The sequence below is a fragment of the Chlorocebus sabaeus genome, chromosome 20 (assembly GCF_047675955.1).
Source record: "Chlorocebus sabaeus isolate Y175 chromosome 20, mChlSab1.0.hap1, whole genome shotgun sequence".
Lineage (NCBI taxonomy): Eukaryota > Metazoa > Chordata > Mammalia > Primates > Cercopithecidae > Chlorocebus > Chlorocebus sabaeus.
This window is the reverse complement of record NC_132923.1, coordinates 76,089,051-76,105,836: the sequence shown is the minus strand read 5'-3', so window position 1 is coordinate 76,105,836 and position 16,786 is coordinate 76,089,051. Positions and strand designations below refer to the sequence as shown.

The following is a 16,786-nucleotide window of genomic DNA, read 5'->3' as shown; positions in this document are numbered from 1 at the left end:
TATACTGAGTCAATATTAAATGTTTGCATCACCAAAAAATGGTAACTATGTGAGATGATGAATATGTTAACTAGTCTAGTTGTGGGAATCATTAGACAAGGTATAGTTATACCAAAACATCACATTGTAAAACTTAAATATATGCCATTTTTCATTTGTCAGTTATATATCAATAAAGCCAGAGAGAGAAAAGAAACCTCATGGGTTAGTGGGAAAGACAAATAAGTAAACATATATGTGTAATTCAATGTGATAAGAGTTTTGATATTCAAAAACATATTAGGCATTTTTAATAACAGAACTTGCTTCAAATGATTGTTGTGAGGATTGAATGAATTAATGCCTAGGAAGCACTTAGAACAGTACCAAACACAGTGCTTCTTATGCATTAAATCATTCAATCCTCACGTCAGCCATATGAAGTACTATAAGTTCTATTATTAAACCGATTTTACAGATGAGAATACAGGGGCACAGGGCAGATAAGCAATTTAATAGACCCAGAGCACCTTATGGTGGTCTGTGGCTCTGAAATAAGAATTAGGATTCTAGAACCCACAGAATGTAATCACTTCCTTTCCAGGAGCAAACACCAGGCACTATGTGAACAAAAAAGGAGGGAACAGAATCCATCCTGGGTGTCAGAGAATGGCACACATTTCCTGTCTGGGTTACATATTTCAGTCTCTGTTCATGCTAATTCAAAAGTAAATACTCAGATCTCACCTTCAGTTCCTCCCCACAAAGCAGAGCTGTGCATCAAAGCAATACAGTCCATTTTGTATCAGCCTGTAATATTATTAACCAGTCAGGTTTAGGGAAGCTGATAAAGAAGAAGATATTAGAAATACTATAAGTAATATAAATATAATGAAGTGCAGTTGTCAAACTTTCTTAACTAAGAAAGAATGTACTTTCTTAGTTAAAAGAAGAACATTTCATTGGGGAAATTTCTCACAAAGCCAAGGTTTCAGCTGAAGGAAAGAGGCAAGAGTAAACATGAGAAGCCCAAGCAAAGGTGCATGGAGGCGGAGGATGAATGTTTAGTCTGTGTCTGGTAGTCTGCAAAGAACATGGGCAATCTGAAGAGATCCTAGGGGAAATTGCCAACATAAACAGGCTCTCAATGGAGGTATACATGTTATAAATTTAGAAAGCATCGGCCAGCACTCTCTTGAGTGTGGCTGCCCTTTGCTTTGCCCAAGTAGGGTACTCAAAATCCCCAGAAAGAACCCACTCTCTAGTAAGCACCAAATAGGAGCCTGGTGGTACCCCAGGTCCTTTAAGCCTCTCAGTAATGTTAGGAGGGAAAGACTTTTATCTCTTTCTACAATTGAGCAAATGAGTCTCAGAAATATGCCCAGAGTCAGGCTTTTAAGCATGTAGTCAGAATTTGAATTCACACCTGACTGCTGCTGAAGTCCTTTCCACTCTCACTTGCTTACCCTCTGAGAATTTTCAGGATTCTCATCAGACATCGCATAACCTTTAGGTTGGCATTCACCAGCTCCATGAGGGCAGGGACTATACCAGTCTTGCTAATCATTTAATACCAGCTACCATTGACAGTACTTACATTGGATGATCAATTACCTTTTTGAACTTTCAATATACTTTATTTTCTAGAATCGTTTTAGGTTCATCACAAAAAAACTGAGTGGAAGGTGCAGAGAGTTCTTATATATCCCCTTCCCCAACAAGTGCATAGCCTCTCCCACTATCAATATACCATATCGGAAAGGCACATTTGTTCCAATCAATGAACCTACGCTAACACATCATCATCCAAAGACCATAGCTTACATTAGGGTTCACTCTTGGTGTTGTATATTCTGTGGGTTTGGACAAATGTATAATGACATGTCACCACCTTTATAGTATCAGAGTATTTTCACTGCCCTAAAAATCCTCTCTGCTCTGCAGATTCATCCCTCCCTCCCCATAACCCCTAGCAACCACTGATCCTTTTACTGTCCTCATAGTTTTGCCTTTTCCAGACTGCCATATATTTGGAATCATAGAGTAAGTAGTTTTTGCAGACTGGGCTACTTTCATGTAGTAGTATGCATTTAAGGTTCCTTCATGTCTTTTCATGACTTGATAGCTCATTTCCTTTTAGTGCTGAATAATATCCCATTGTCAAGACGTACCACAGTTTATTCATTCACCCACTGAAGGACATCTTTGTTATATTAATAAAACTGCCATAAACATCCACATACAGGTTTTTGTGTGGACATAAGTTTTCACCTCCTTTGGATAAATACCAAGGAATACAATTGCTGGAACATATAAGAGTCTGTTTAGTTTTGTAAGAAATTGCCAAGCTATCTTCCAAAGTGGCTCTACCATTTTGCATTGAATAAGAGTTCCTGTTGCTCCACATCCTTGATAGCATTTGGCTTGTCAGTGTTTTGGATTTTCATCATTCTAAATGGTGTGTAATCAATAAATATTTATTCAATACATTAATTTTTTAATCATAAATTAAAATGAAATAAAAATTGAAATCATTAAGAAAGTACAATTATAAAATCTATTATTTGCATTGTCATTTTTTAAAGACTGGAGGTAAAGGGAGACCTTCCATATTCAAGCTCTAACCTATCACTTTTATGTCACATCCACCGTGCCTCTGGACAAACTGTTCGGTCCAATCCAAGCAGTCAGTCTGCTGAGTGGAGACGTGGGGGGTTGGCGGGGAGGGAGAAGAAAAGAGGGGGATGATAAGTATGTACTTTGGGATCTTTGTCTAAAATCCCTCTTGTTGGTACATTTTATTCTTCTCTAGCCACTGTATTCTGCTCCCTACATTTGAGCTCCAAATATAGTCACATCTCTTTTATTATTATAATTAACTGCTATGAAGTCTGCTACCATTATTACAAGGAAAAACAGTAGTTCCATATTAACGTATTTCTACTTAAAAGCCAATATTAAAATATGTTAAATCTATAGTAATTTAAACTGGTGCACATATAAATAGAATAATGCCAAATTATGAAATAAACCCAAATGCATGAGTAATTTAGTATATGATAAGCTGGGCAAAAAATGGATTCATGAATAAACAGTTAGTGTTGATAGATTCAATTTGGGAATAAAATTGGGATCACTACTTCATACCTTACACCAAAATGAATTATAAAATTATTGAAACTATTAATAATTTAAAAGGAAACTATAAAAAGACTAGAAGAAAACAATATGATTTATTTAAACAATTTATGAGTAGGGAAGGGCTTTCAAAGAATAACACAAAACTCTAAAACTTTAAATAAGTTGATGCGTGACCACATAAAACTAAAACATTTTAAAAGTAAAACATTTTAGCCATTCATAAATGGCTTAAAAATAGTCCAAAGACAAAATATTTCAAAGATATGTTGGTAATTCATATCACATCAAAGGGATAATTTTCCTAATACATAAATTGTGCTCAGAAACCAGTGAGAGAAAATATCACTAACGAATTTGAAAACAGTTAAGTTATATGTACGTAGTTTACAGAAAAATACAAATGGGTCTTTAAAATAAGAAATGTTGTTCGGTCTCACTCATAATGCGAAAATATACTGAGATGCCATTTTGCTTTTAAAAACTGGCAATGGGGCTGGGCGCGGTGGCTCACGTCTGTAATCCCAGCACTTTGGGAGGCCGAGGCAGGCAGATCACGAGGTCAGGAGATCGAGACCATCCTCACTGACAAGGTGAAACCCAGTCTCTACTAAAAGTAAACACAAAAAATTAGCTGGGCACGGTGGGGGGCCCCTATAGCCGCAGCTACCCGGAGCTTGCAGTGAGCTGAGATCATGCGTCACTGCACTCCACCCTAGGTGACAGAGTGAGACTCCATCTCAAAAAAAAAAAAAAAAACCAAACTGACAATGATCCAAAGTTTGAAAACATACTCAGATGGCAAAGGTGTGGGAAAAAAGCATTCTTGTATATTGTTGATTGTACATTGCTACAAGCACTAAATGGAACACCTATCAAAAGTATACAGGTACCTAGCCTTTGACCCACCAATTCCACTTCCTTGTATTCAGTCGACAGATATACTTGCACGTGTGCTTGTGCATGTTTAGTTGCAAGTCCCATCTACATCAGGACGGAGTGGTTAAATAAAGCATGGTGCATTCTTTATCATAAAAGAGGAGGACAAAGTTCTGTATGTCCTTTATCCTTATGAGGTACAATCATCAAGAAATAATTTTCTATTAAAAAGTACATAGCTTGGATTGAAACAGAAACACAATAGCACATAATATATGACTCCATTTACATGGCATTCAAGACCAGGAGAAACTAAAAGATGGTGATAAAAGTGAGAATAGCAATTACCTCTGGAGAGAATAGGAAGAGGCACAAGGGAGACATTGGGGTGCAGGAAATAGATATCTTAATCCAGGTGGTGATCACATGGGTATGTACTTGAGTAAAAATTCATCACACCGTACACAAATTCTGTACTTTACATGGCCTCTTATTTATAAAACAAATCCACAGGCAAGACACAGAACAATGGATATAATATTCTATACTTTGTGCAAAAAAGAAAAAAATATATGTCTATATATGTATTTGCTTATACATGCATAGAATATCTCTAGAAGGCTACATGAGAAACTGGTCACATCAGAGGAGGAATTCTGGGTGACTAGGAGCAGGGGTGAGTGGGAGACTCATCAGGTATCTTTTGCTACTTTTGCATTTTAGACCATGTGAATATATTACCTTACTGCAAAACATGCAATGAATAAAAAAACACACCACCTAGAATTGTCCGAGACCTCAGGGGCTTACTCAGTCCTGATTACAAATGCCAGCCCCAGAGGAAATTGGAGGGTCTAAAGTCAGCTCTCTGCTAATGTTGCCTCTCCTGCCACAAGGTGTCACTATTGAAGACTGGGCCTGTAAGATCTGACAGATACTGGTCCACCACCAGCCCAATAAATTACACATATAAAATATGTCAGATAGTTATAGGCACATGAAAAAAATAAAATCAGATACAGAGGTAAAGCATTAAGCAGGGGAGTGAGTGGGAGAATAAAGGAGTCCTGGCTATTCTAGGTGGGCGGTTTATGAAAGGCCTTGCTGATGAGGTATCATCTGACATCTAAATGTAGCAAGGAGACAAGCATTGTGAATATCTGGAGATAGAGCAGTTGAGGCAGAGAAGACAGCAGATGTAAAAGCCCTGAGGCCAGAGTATGCCTGCCATGGCTGAGAAACAGCGAGGATGCCAGTGTGGGTGAAGTAGAGAGAACCAAGTAGAGAACAGCAGAGATAAGGAGTAAGAGGTAAGCAGAGGCTAAGATCACAAAGGGCCTTGGAAGCCACATAAGGACTTAGACATTTACTCTAGGCAAGATGGAAAAGCAATGGAATATTTCAGCAATCAAGAGATTATTTTTTGGACCTAGTTAATGGAGATGTTAGGTAGGATATACAAGCCTGGGCATTAGTTATGAACTGGAGACATAAATCTAGAAGTCGTTAGATTTCTCTTCCCTACAAATGAATTACTCTTTGGGGTCATTGGGTTTTTGGGGGCCCTTTCTTGCCATCACATCTTGCTCCAATCCAATCCACTCAGCAAAGTTCCCTAACTTCACACCATATGAAGCAGAAGTTTCGGTATCGATTTCTCTATCTCAGAAGACAAACTATCACCACCACTCCACATATCAAAGACTCTAAGGAACACAGCCTTTGAAAAATTACACACATGTGCCCAATGTACACAAATCCAGCTATACTCTTCTTCTAGAATCATAGATGCATATTCACTTGGTTTTTACATTTCCTTAACCAGGAGGGTCCACTTAACTAAATCTCCTCTGAACTAAAAAGGGTTCCTTTGTCCACTGAAACATAGCTTTACAGACAGGTTAATGTCACTAAACGTTTTTATTTATGCCTTACTAAGGCCTTCATGACATTTCTATAAGTTTTCACCAACTTTTCTAAGTCTTTTGAACATTTTTCCATCGTTGTCTATTTCTCCTTAACTAACATCTAAATTATCCATTTGCTCCTCTTTAAAATATATATGCCATCCAACCTTTATGGCACTGAAATCAAGGCAGAAATCTTGTTTATCAGCTGAAAGACTATGAGAAAGTCACGCCATTTCTGTAAGCCTCAGTCTCCTTGTTTGATAGTTCATTGTTGTCTCTAAGACGTGAGTGACTTATATTTTTGTTTATACCTTTCTACAGTTTTTTACCTAAATTGATGATAATGAAGAAGATGATTGATATGTTTTGCCTCTGTGTCTCCACCAAAATCTCATGTCAAATTGCAATTCCCAGTGTTGGAAGAGGGGCTTGGTGGGAGGTGATTGAATCACAGAGGTGGACTTCCCCCTTGCTGTTCTTGTGATAGAGTTCCCGCAAGATCTGTTTGTTTAAGTGTGTAGCAATGCCCCCTTCTCTCCCTCTTTCTCTCTCTCTCTCTCTCTCTCTTTCTGCTGTCATCTATGTGAAGACGTGCTTGCTTCCCCTTCCCCTTCCACCATAATTGTAAGTTTCCTGAGGCCTCCCAAGCCATGCCTCCTGTACAGGCTACAGAAATTATGAGTCAGTTAAACCTCTTTTCTTCATAAGTTACCCAGTCTCAGGTAGATCTTTACAGCAGTGTGAGAATGAACTAATACAGAAAATTGGTACCAAAGAAATGGAGCATTACTATAAAGATACCTGAAAATGTGGAAGTGACCTTGGAACGGGGCAGAGGTTGAAACACTCTGAAGGGCTCAGAAGAAAATGGGAAGAAGGGAGAAAGTTTGAAACTTCCCAGAGACTTCTGAATGGTTGTAACCAAAATGCTGATAGTGATATGGACAGTGAAGTCCAGGCTGAGGAGGTCTCAGATGGAGATGAAGAACTTATTGGAAACTGAAGTAAAGGTCACTCTTGTTATGCTTTAGCAAAGAGACTGGTGGCATTGTGCCCCTGCTGTAGAGATCTGTGGAACTTTGAACTTGAGAGAGACAATTTAGGGTGGCTGGCAGAAGAAATTTCTAAGCAGCTAAGTGTTCAACATGTGGCATGACTGCTTCCAAAAGCCTATGCTCATTTGCATAAACAAAGAAATGACCTGAAACTGGAAATTATATTTAAAAGGGAAGCGGAGCATAAAAGTTCGGAAAATTTGCAGCCTGACCATGTAACAGAAAAGAAAAATCATTTTTCTGGAGTGGAATTCAAGCCTGCTGCATAAATGTGCATAAGTACAGAGAAGCCAAATGTTAATAATCAAGACAATGGGGAAAATGCCTCCAAGGCATTTCAGATACCTTCACAGCAGCCCCTCCCATCACAGGCCTGAAGGCCTGGGAGAGAAAAATGGTTTTGTGGACTTGGCCAAGGTCCCCACTGCCCTGCACAACCTCAGAACATTGTTCCCTGCATCCCAGCTGGTCCTCCTGCCATGGCTAAAAAAGCCCCAGATACATCTCAGGCCACTGCTCCAGAGGGTGCAAGCCAAGGTTTCCACTTAGTGTTAAGCCTATGGGTGCACAGAGGGCAAGAGTTGAGGCTTCAGAGCCTCTGCTAGATTTCAGAGGATGTATGGAAATACCTGGATGTCCAGGCAGAAGTCAGCTTCAGGGGGGGAGCCCTCATGGAGAACCTCTACTAGGGCAGCATGGAAGGGAAATGTGGGGTTGGAGGCCCCACAAAGGATCCCAGCTGGGGTACTGCCAAGGGGAGCTGTGAGAAGAGGGCCATCATCCTCCAGGACCCCAAATGGTAGATCCACCAACAGTTTGCACCATGCACCTGGAAAAGCCACAGGTACTCAATGCCAGCCTGTGAAACCAGTTTAGTTTGCTGTACCCTGCCAAGTCACAGAAGTGGAGCTGCCCAAGGCCTTAGGAGTCCACCCTGTGCATCAGTGTGGCCCAGATGTGAGACATGGAGTCAAAGGAGATTGTTTGGAGCTTTAAGATTTAATGACTGCCCTGCCAGGTTTTAAACTTGCATAGGGCCTATAGCCCCTTTGTTTTGCCTGATTTCTCCCTTTTGTAACAGGAGCATTTACCCAATGCCAATACATTCATTGTATCTGTGAAGTAACTAACTTGTTTTTTATTTTACAGGCTCATAAGCAGAAGGGACTTGCCTTGTCTCAGATAAGACTTTGGACTTGGTCTTTTGAGTTAATGCTGGAAAGAGTTAAAACTTTGGGGGACTCTTGGGAAGGCATGATTGTCTTTTGAAATGTGAGAACATGAGATTTGGGAGGTGCCAGAGGTAGAATACTATGGTTTGGCTCTGTGTCCCCAACAAAGTCTCATGTCAAATTGTAATTCCCAATGTTGGAGGAGGGGCCTGGTGGGTAGCGATTGAATCATGGGGGTAGACTTTCCCCTTGTTGTTCTTGTGATAGAATTCTCCCAAGATCTGTTTGTTTAAAAGTGTGTCTTTTACTTCTCTGTCTTTCTCTCCTGTTGGCCAAGTGGAGACTTACTTCCTTCCCCTTCACCTTCCACAGTGATTGTAAGTTTCCTGAAGCCTCCCTAACCATGCCTTCTGTACAGCCTGCAGAACTACGAGTTAATTAAACCTCTTTTCTTTATAAATTACCCGGTCTCAGGTAGTTTTTTATAGCAGTGTGAGAACAACTAATACAATGATACTTACCTAGTGATAACTGATTAATAAGAGGCTTTTTATGTTCTTTACAAGGAAAGAAGGAAACATTGGCAAGTGAAGGGAAGCATGAAGGGAACATAGTAGCATGCACATAGTAGAAATAATATATGTATTATTGTTGTTATTATTACTATTAACCTGAATTGTCCATTCATTTTTTAACAGATATCAATATTTTATAAGACTGTGCTTGTGTGCTTGTTTCCATCAAGAAACAATATTTGTAAAAGTATACATTGAGTAATAGTAAAATATAAAAACTTTTCTAAAGCTGTTCAATAAATATTTTATTCAACTTTTAAGTTCAGTGGCACATGTGCAAGTTTGTTTTACAGGTAAACTTGTTTAATGGGGGTTTGTTATACAGACAAGTTCATCACTCAGGTACCCATTATTTTTCCTGATCTTCTCCTTCCTCTCACCCTCCATCCTCCAGTAGACCCCAGTATGTGCTGATCCCCTCTATGTGTCCATGTGTTCTCATTATTTAGCTCCCACTTATAAGTGAGAACATGGAGTATCTGGTTTTCTGTTCCTGCATTAGTTTTGTAAGGATAATGGCCTCCAGCTCCATCCATGTTCCTACAAAGGACATGATCTCATTCTTTTTATGCCTGCATACTATTTCATAGTGTACATGTACCACATTTTCTTTATCCATTCTATCATCGATGGATACTTAGGCTGATTCCATGTCTTTGTAATTGTGAAGAGTGCTGCACTATACATGTACATGCATGTGTCTTTATAATGGAATTTATATTCCTTTGTATATGTACTCAGTAATGAGATTGCTGGATTGAATGGTCATTCTGTCTTTAGGTCTTTGAGGAATCACCACACTGTCTTCCACAATGGTTAAACTAATTTACACTGCCACAAAAAGTGTGTAAACATTCCTTTTTCTCTACAATCACTTCAGCATCTGTTATTTTTTGGCATTTAGGAATAGCTCTTCTGACTGGTATGAGATGGTATCTCACTGCAATTTTGTTTTCCTTTTCTCTAATGATTAGTGATGTTGAGCTTTTTTTCCTGTGATTGTTAGCCATATGCATGTCTTTTTTTGAGAAGTGTTTGTTCATTTTCTTGCCACTTTTTAATGTTTTTTTTCCTTGTAAATTTGTTTAAGTTCCTTATAGATGCTGGACATTAGACCTTTGTCTGATGCATAGTTTGCAAAAATTTTCTGCCATTCTATAGGTTATCTGTTTAGTCTGTTGATAGTTTCCTTTGCTGTACAGAAACTCTTTAGTTTACTTAGATACCATTTGTCAATTTTTGCTTTTGCTGCAATTGCTTTTGTCGTCTTCATCATGAAATTTTTTCCCGTTCCTATGCCCAAAATGTTATTGCCTAGGTTGTCCTTCAGGGTTTCTTATAGTTTTGAGTTTTACATTTAAGTTTTTAATCCATCTTGAGTTGATTTTTGTATATGGTAAAAGGAAGGGGTCCAGTTTCAATCTTCTGCATATCGGTAAGTCAGTTATCCTATTACCATTTATTGAATAGGCAATCCTTTGTTTTTGTCAAGTTTGTTTTTGTCATTGATTGTTTTTGTCAAGTTTGTCAAAGATCAGATAGTTGTAGGTGGGCACCCTTATTTCTGAATTCTTTATTGTGTTTAATTGGCATATGTGTCTGTTTCTGTACCAGTACCATGCCATTTTGGTTACTGTAGCCCTGTAGTATAGAGTGAAGTCAGGTAGTATGATGCCTCCAGCTCTGTTCTTTTTGCTTAAGATTGCCTTGGCTACTTGGGCTCTTTTTGTTGTTGTTCCATACGAATTTTAAAATAGACTTTTCTAGTTTTGTGAAGAATGTCAATGGTAGTTTAATAGGAATATCATTTAATCTATACATTGCTTTGGGCAGTATGGCCATTTTAATGCTATTGATTATTCCTATTCATGAGCATGGAATGTTTTTCCATTTGTTTGTGTCATCTCTGTTTTCTCTGAGCAATGGTTTGTAGTTCTCCTTGTAGAGATCATTCTTCTTCCTGGTTACCTGTATCCCTAGGTATTTTATTCTTTTTATGGCAATTGTGAACGGAATTGTGCTCCTGATTTGGTTCTTGGCTTGACTGTTGTAAGTGTATTGGAATGTTAGTAAATTTTGCACATTGATTTTCTATCCTGAGACTTTGCTGAAGTTGTTCATCAGCTGAAGGAGCTTTGGGCTGAGACTATGGGGTTTTTTAGATATAAGATCATGTCATCTGCAAACAGAGATAGTTTGACTTCCTCTCTTCCTATTTGGGTATCCTTAATTTCTTTCTCTTGCCTGATTTCCCTGGCTAAATTAACTAGCTGTGTGACCTTGAGAATATGCTTAACCTCTCTGAGACTGTGATTGCTAATCTGTGAAATATAGGCAATAATAATTCTATTCATGAGATTGTTAAAAGTAATATTTAAATGTTGGGAGGATAAGCACTTAGTGCTGTACTAGATCTGATATGTTGACACTACACAAAACACTTAGTAAACTTAGATAATAATTATCTGCTTTTCCAACAGGAAGGTCAGCTGGAGCAGGGCAGATAAAGAATCCAGAGAAAAACTGAATACCAGTTAAGGGCAAACCGAGAATTCAGGTACAGAAAATAAGGGAGTTCCCAGTTTTCAAAAGTTAAGCAGAAGAAGGTAGATATAATGGAGATTCTCACTTAAAACAGTAGTATTTTGTCCAGATCAAGCTAAAATCAAGCATGTATTGAGTTATTCATAGCAGAGAGGAGACAGAACATAGTGATCAAGAGACTGGGTTTTGTAGAAAGTCTTGGGTTTTTAGTCCTGATTCTGGAATACACCAGTTATGCAACCTCAGTTCCCCAAACCTCAATTCCTCATCCATAAGCAAAAAAAAATGTAAGTGCTAAGATTTGGTCACAAAAGTTCCAACTCAGATCCCCAGTGAATATTAAGCTCATTGTGGCATCAAAATTGGTGCCATGAGAGTCAGGCTGCCATGGAGAGACGTACTCAGGCCCCGGACACAGACCTGTCTTGACTCCTAGATTACATATGTACCATGCACTTTAGAACAAGTTTCTTAATCTTTCTGAGCCTGAGCTTCCTCAACTATATATTGGAGATAATAATAATTTCTAAGTAAGATAGGGTAAGCAAAACACCATTACAATGACTGGCACATACTCTGTGTTCAAAAAGTCATGATCACTGTTGCTTATGCTTGCTCTTTCCAGGCACTTTGCTACATGTTGGAGTTATAACAGTGAACAAGAGTATATTTCATTCTATCTTTCAGGTATTTAAAGACAGATGCCATGTTCATATCCACTCTGGTCTCTTCTTCAGTTCCTTAGCTATTCCCCCATGACAAGATGTCCCAACACGACCCTCTCTTTCCTGGCCATTGTTAGACAAGCTCTGTTTTGAAAATAACCCTTCGGAATATGGCACCCAGAGGGGAGGTGATAACCAGCCATGATGTGATCAACCTGAAATATCATAAGAATTTGGCTTTGACCTTAACACTGTACTTCCGCTAACCCAACCAACATTTCTATTAGATTTTTTTTTTTTAATTCCTGCAGTAGTTACAAAGAAAACTACAATAGCATTGTTGCCAGACTCATTGGTGCAGTGTACAGCCTGAAAAAGTATTCAGTTATTTTAAGCAAGCTGAAAAAATAAAGAAGCAAAGACTCTGTATGAGAATCCAAAGTAGAATCATGGAGCAGAAAGAGTCTAATATACCTCCTTAATTTTGTAGGCAGTCAGGATCACTCTAAATTAGTACCACAGAGAAGATGGATGTTTCCATCCAGGGAAAAAAAGAATCCATTAAAATGACTAAGAATAGAAATACTTAGCCAAGAAGAAATAAACTGTGAATATATTTTAAAGGCAAACTCCATAGTAAAGTTGAGAAGATCTGTAATAACGATGTCAAACATCTTCTTTTAAATCTCATAAATCCTACCACAGGAATAGAGTGGAGTGAGAGCAGATTTATGACTTTCTACAAAGGCAGAGTCTTCTACCAATGCCTGCAGATAACCCAATGGGCCATCAACAAGTAGTTACTGCAACCTCAGAATTTAGACAATCTCCTTTACAAATTAGAATAAAGAGTCCTAGAAGACAGATTATATTCTCTGAGCTGTTTTCACAGGACTATTTTCTGGCTGTTTGATTTATTTGCCTAGGTCTGAGTGTCAGAGGCCTGAGAAGTCATCTCTGGATTACAGAGATGAGCTTAGAATGAAAGTCGCATTTTGTTTTATAAAAGCAGCTCAAGCATCAGGGTTTGAATGCTCGGCACCTCTTTAATCAAACCAGGGCTGTTCAGTGCAGGGCTTTGTAAGTGAGCTAATTAGTAACGTGCCAGAGACTTACCTGGTTAATCAAATGATTAATCACTCAGTAGACTTCATTCCTCTTGTTTTCTGGCTGTCTTTGGCTCCTGTATTTGGTGTTTTTGTATTTTGGGGGTAATTAGCATTTTAATAGCTGGCAGCCACCATTCGGGGTAAAAAAAAAAAAAAAAGTGGCATTGTCCCATTTTAACCATTTTTTGTACACATAAAAATGAGACAGACGGGGTTCCCTTCTAGAACAGGTTATATGGCTTGACCAAGAAACGTTAAGCCAGTTCTGAGGAAATACAATATTTGGGTAGAAGAGGATTTGAAACTCTATGGAAGGTTTGAGCCTTCCTTTACATATGCAGGCCTGGTTAGAAAAAAGATTTTTGAAAATCACATGACCATAAATCAGCTGACTTGATTTTTAGGTTTCTTCCATTTATTTAGTATTTTACTCTTTAAAGTAGTTTTAAAGGTAAAAGAAGGGCTAGCCATTTTGGCAAATTCTAACATTGAAAATAGGGTTGCATATTTTATAGTTTTGTTGAGAAAATTGATAAAGTAAGTGCTGTAATTTGGATGTTTGTCCCCTCCCACTTCGTATTGAAATTTAATCCTCAGAGTAGTGATGTTAGAAGGTAGGGCCTAATGGAGGTATTTGGGTCCTGAGGGCAAATTCCTCATGAATGTCTTGTTGCCATTCTCACAGTAGTGAGTGAGTTCTTGCTCTGTTAGTTCCCATAAGAACTGGTTGTTAAAAAGAGCCTGGCACCTCCCACTTTTCACCTTTGCTTCCTCTCTCACCATGGGATCACTGCACACACGAGCACCCCTTAGCCTTCTGCCATGAGTGGAAGCAGCCTGAGCTTCTCACCAGGAGCTGAACAGACGCCGGTGCCATGTTTCTTGTACCACCCAAAGAGCCAACAGCCAAATAATCATTTTTTAATTTTATAAACTACCCAGCCTCAAGTATACCGTTAGAGCAACACAAACAAACTAAGGCAGTAAGTTAACTGTAAGTTCCATTTTACGTGCTTTCTATATAAGACATATTAAAAAAAGAATAAATGCATTCCTTTAACAGCAATGTTCCAGCTCTGATCATTTCCAGATTAATAATACTCTTAAAGTTTAGTTATCCAAACTGTTAAAGAGATTAATTATTGTTTTAAAAGATAATAATATAATGGATCAATTTCAATTTAATATCTTAAAATAGTTGTCACTCACAAAAATATGCAAATGGCTAAGAACTACATTAATCAGTTTCCAGAAAGATGTGCACCAGGTCATTACGATTACCCATGAAAATCTGCCCTCCTGCCCTGTCCATGTGACTCCTCAGCCCATCTTTCACAGCCCTGTGGATCTTCACCATGCAAAAATACCATAGGAGAAGATCCTCTTATTATCCCAATGGCATGGATGGCAATATAATGACAATTATTAATTTGTTTACAATAATTATTTTGGTTGATTCCTATATTTGGACTCCAACATATATTGCTTTCCATGTCACATATGCAAAATTCCTACATTCCCAGTACAGAAAATGTAATCAAATAATACTTGACTTTTTTAAAAGACTAGCATAATCCTGAAAGTAGTTATAAATGGCATAAGGGTCAATAGGTTTCCATCCTGAAAAGCTGGGCATTCCATGACCTTTTAGAAACAGCAACATTTCAGTTGGAATTTTTATCTTTTTTTTTAGATAGGGTCTGGCTCTATCGCCCAGGCTAAAGGGCAGTGGTGCAATCTCAGCTCACTGCAACCTCTGCCTCCCAGGCTCAAACAATTCTCTTCCAAGTAGCTGGGGCTACAGGTGCATGCCATCACACCCAGCTAATTTTTGTATTTTTTTGTAAAGACAGGGTTTCTTCATGTTGCCAAGGCTGGTCTTGAACTCCTGGGCTCAAGCAATTCATCCATCCTGGCCTCCCAAAATGCTACAGTTCCAGGCATGAGCCACTGAGCCACCTTGCCCAGTCCTAGCTGTAATTTTTCAAACTGCATGGCTCATCCTCTCTTCAAAGTAATTCCCTGAGCTTTAGATTTAGAGAGCCACTGTTTCTGGTGAGAGGAGGTCAAGCACCTCAGGAATGGGATGAGAGAAGTGTGGTGTGTGAGTGTGCATGGGTGTGTGTGAGTGTGTATGTTTGAGTCAAGGGAGAGGTGAAGGTCAATCAACATTACTGGGTGCCTTAAAAAGCAAGCAGAAGTCTTAAGGATGGGAGTATGTTTATAAATTCAGGATAAAATGGAAAAAATATGGGAGGGTTGAGAATCCAACTGGAGGGATTATATTTCATTTATTATTCATATTTCAATACTGTTCCAGAATTGTTTCTAGAAACCTATAATGTAGGCAAAAATTAGTTCTTGAGGCAAAGCTTTGATTATCAAAAAAAAAAAAAAAAACTCACAAAATGAAGGATTATAAACAAATACCTCTAAGTTAAAGTACTCTTTAATAACTAGAGAACAGAGTTATCAAAAGAGAATTCAGAATAAAGACTAATTGTTCACCTTATTTCCAAGACAGCCCATCCAAGCAGAGGTCCTGAGGGAGGAAATGTGGCCATTTCCTAGACCAGGCATATCCTGTGGCCAGAAGCAGTCCTGGAAATATTAAGAAATGTGATATGTTATCAGTTTTTCCTTCTTCAGTTTTACCCATCTCCAATCTGCCTGCCTCCAGAATTATCCCTTTTTTTTTTTTTTTTTTTTTTTTTTTGAGACGGAGTCTCGCTCTGTTGCCCAGGCTGGAGTGCAGTGGCGTGATCTCAGTTCACTGCAAGCACCACCTTCCAGGTTCACACCATTCTCCTGCCTCAGCCTCCTGAGTAGCTGGGACTACAGTCACCCACCACCACACCCGGCTAATTTTTTTTTTTTTTTTTTTTTTTTTCAGTAGATATGGAGTTTCACCATGTTAGCCAGGATGGTCTCCATCTCCTGACCTCATGATCCACCTGCCTTGGCCTCCCAAAGTGCTAGGATTACAGGTATGAGCCACCACGCCCAGCCAAAATTATGTTTTTAAAACACAACCCTCTCCTAGTGATGAGCTCAAGTGGCCTTGGACTTGCCACAGTGTTGTCCATGAGTTTTCCCTACTGCCTATCATTCCTTCCCCCACTCTCTCTGCTTCTGGATTACATTAACCCAAAACACCACAAATATTGTAGCATTCTGTTCCCACTGGACTAAAACAGGACTCTCCATCATCTTCAAGATCTTTCCACCAAATAATTTCTGGACTTCCACAGGCATAATCTAACTCATTATTCCTGAACAAGTCTACTCAGGCAGGCCTCCGCCTGGACACTAGGCATCAAGGTGCCCACTGCTCCTCTGTAGTACTCAACCAAGCCCTTGTAAACCAAAAGTAAAATTCTAAGCCCCCCAACCAATTGAATGAACTTTCCTCTCAGCCAAGGGCATTCCAAAGTAAACCTGGAAAACTAGTGCAAACCATGATGGGAAAGGGGGAGTCAGACTTGCCTCATTATATCCTTCTCCCTTTGGAATTCAGGCATAACTGACCATCATTAACATTAAAATAGAAATCTTAAGACTGACAAAAGACTCTTTGTAACAATGAAATATCAAATTTCAGTGTGACTCCAGTATAACATCCATGACAGATAGTAGGTCTTGAAAGAAATTGAAGTATTTTACCCCAAAATATACTTAAGTGACGTATTTTGAAATGGCCCTGCAAATCTGTCTCTTGTCAAGGAAATCTATATTCTGGAGAGATTCCCCTTACCTTTCC

The 16,786-nt window shown here is 38.8% G+C and overlaps 1 long non-coding RNA gene across 3 annotated transcripts in view; it reads right to left on the bottom strand.

Moving 5' to 3' along the window:
• The window catches only part of LOC119625077 (uncharacterized), a 195,862-nt gene that overhangs the window by 47,170 nt on the left and 131,906 nt on the right, over positions 1-16,786 (bottom strand). For all 3 annotated transcript variants that reach the window (XR_012089644.1, XR_012089646.1, XR_012089645.1), the window contains exon 7: positions 15,535-15,627. This is a non-coding gene — a long non-coding RNA (uncharacterized lncRNA). The remainder of the gene's footprint in view (positions 1-15,534; positions 15,628-16,786) is intronic.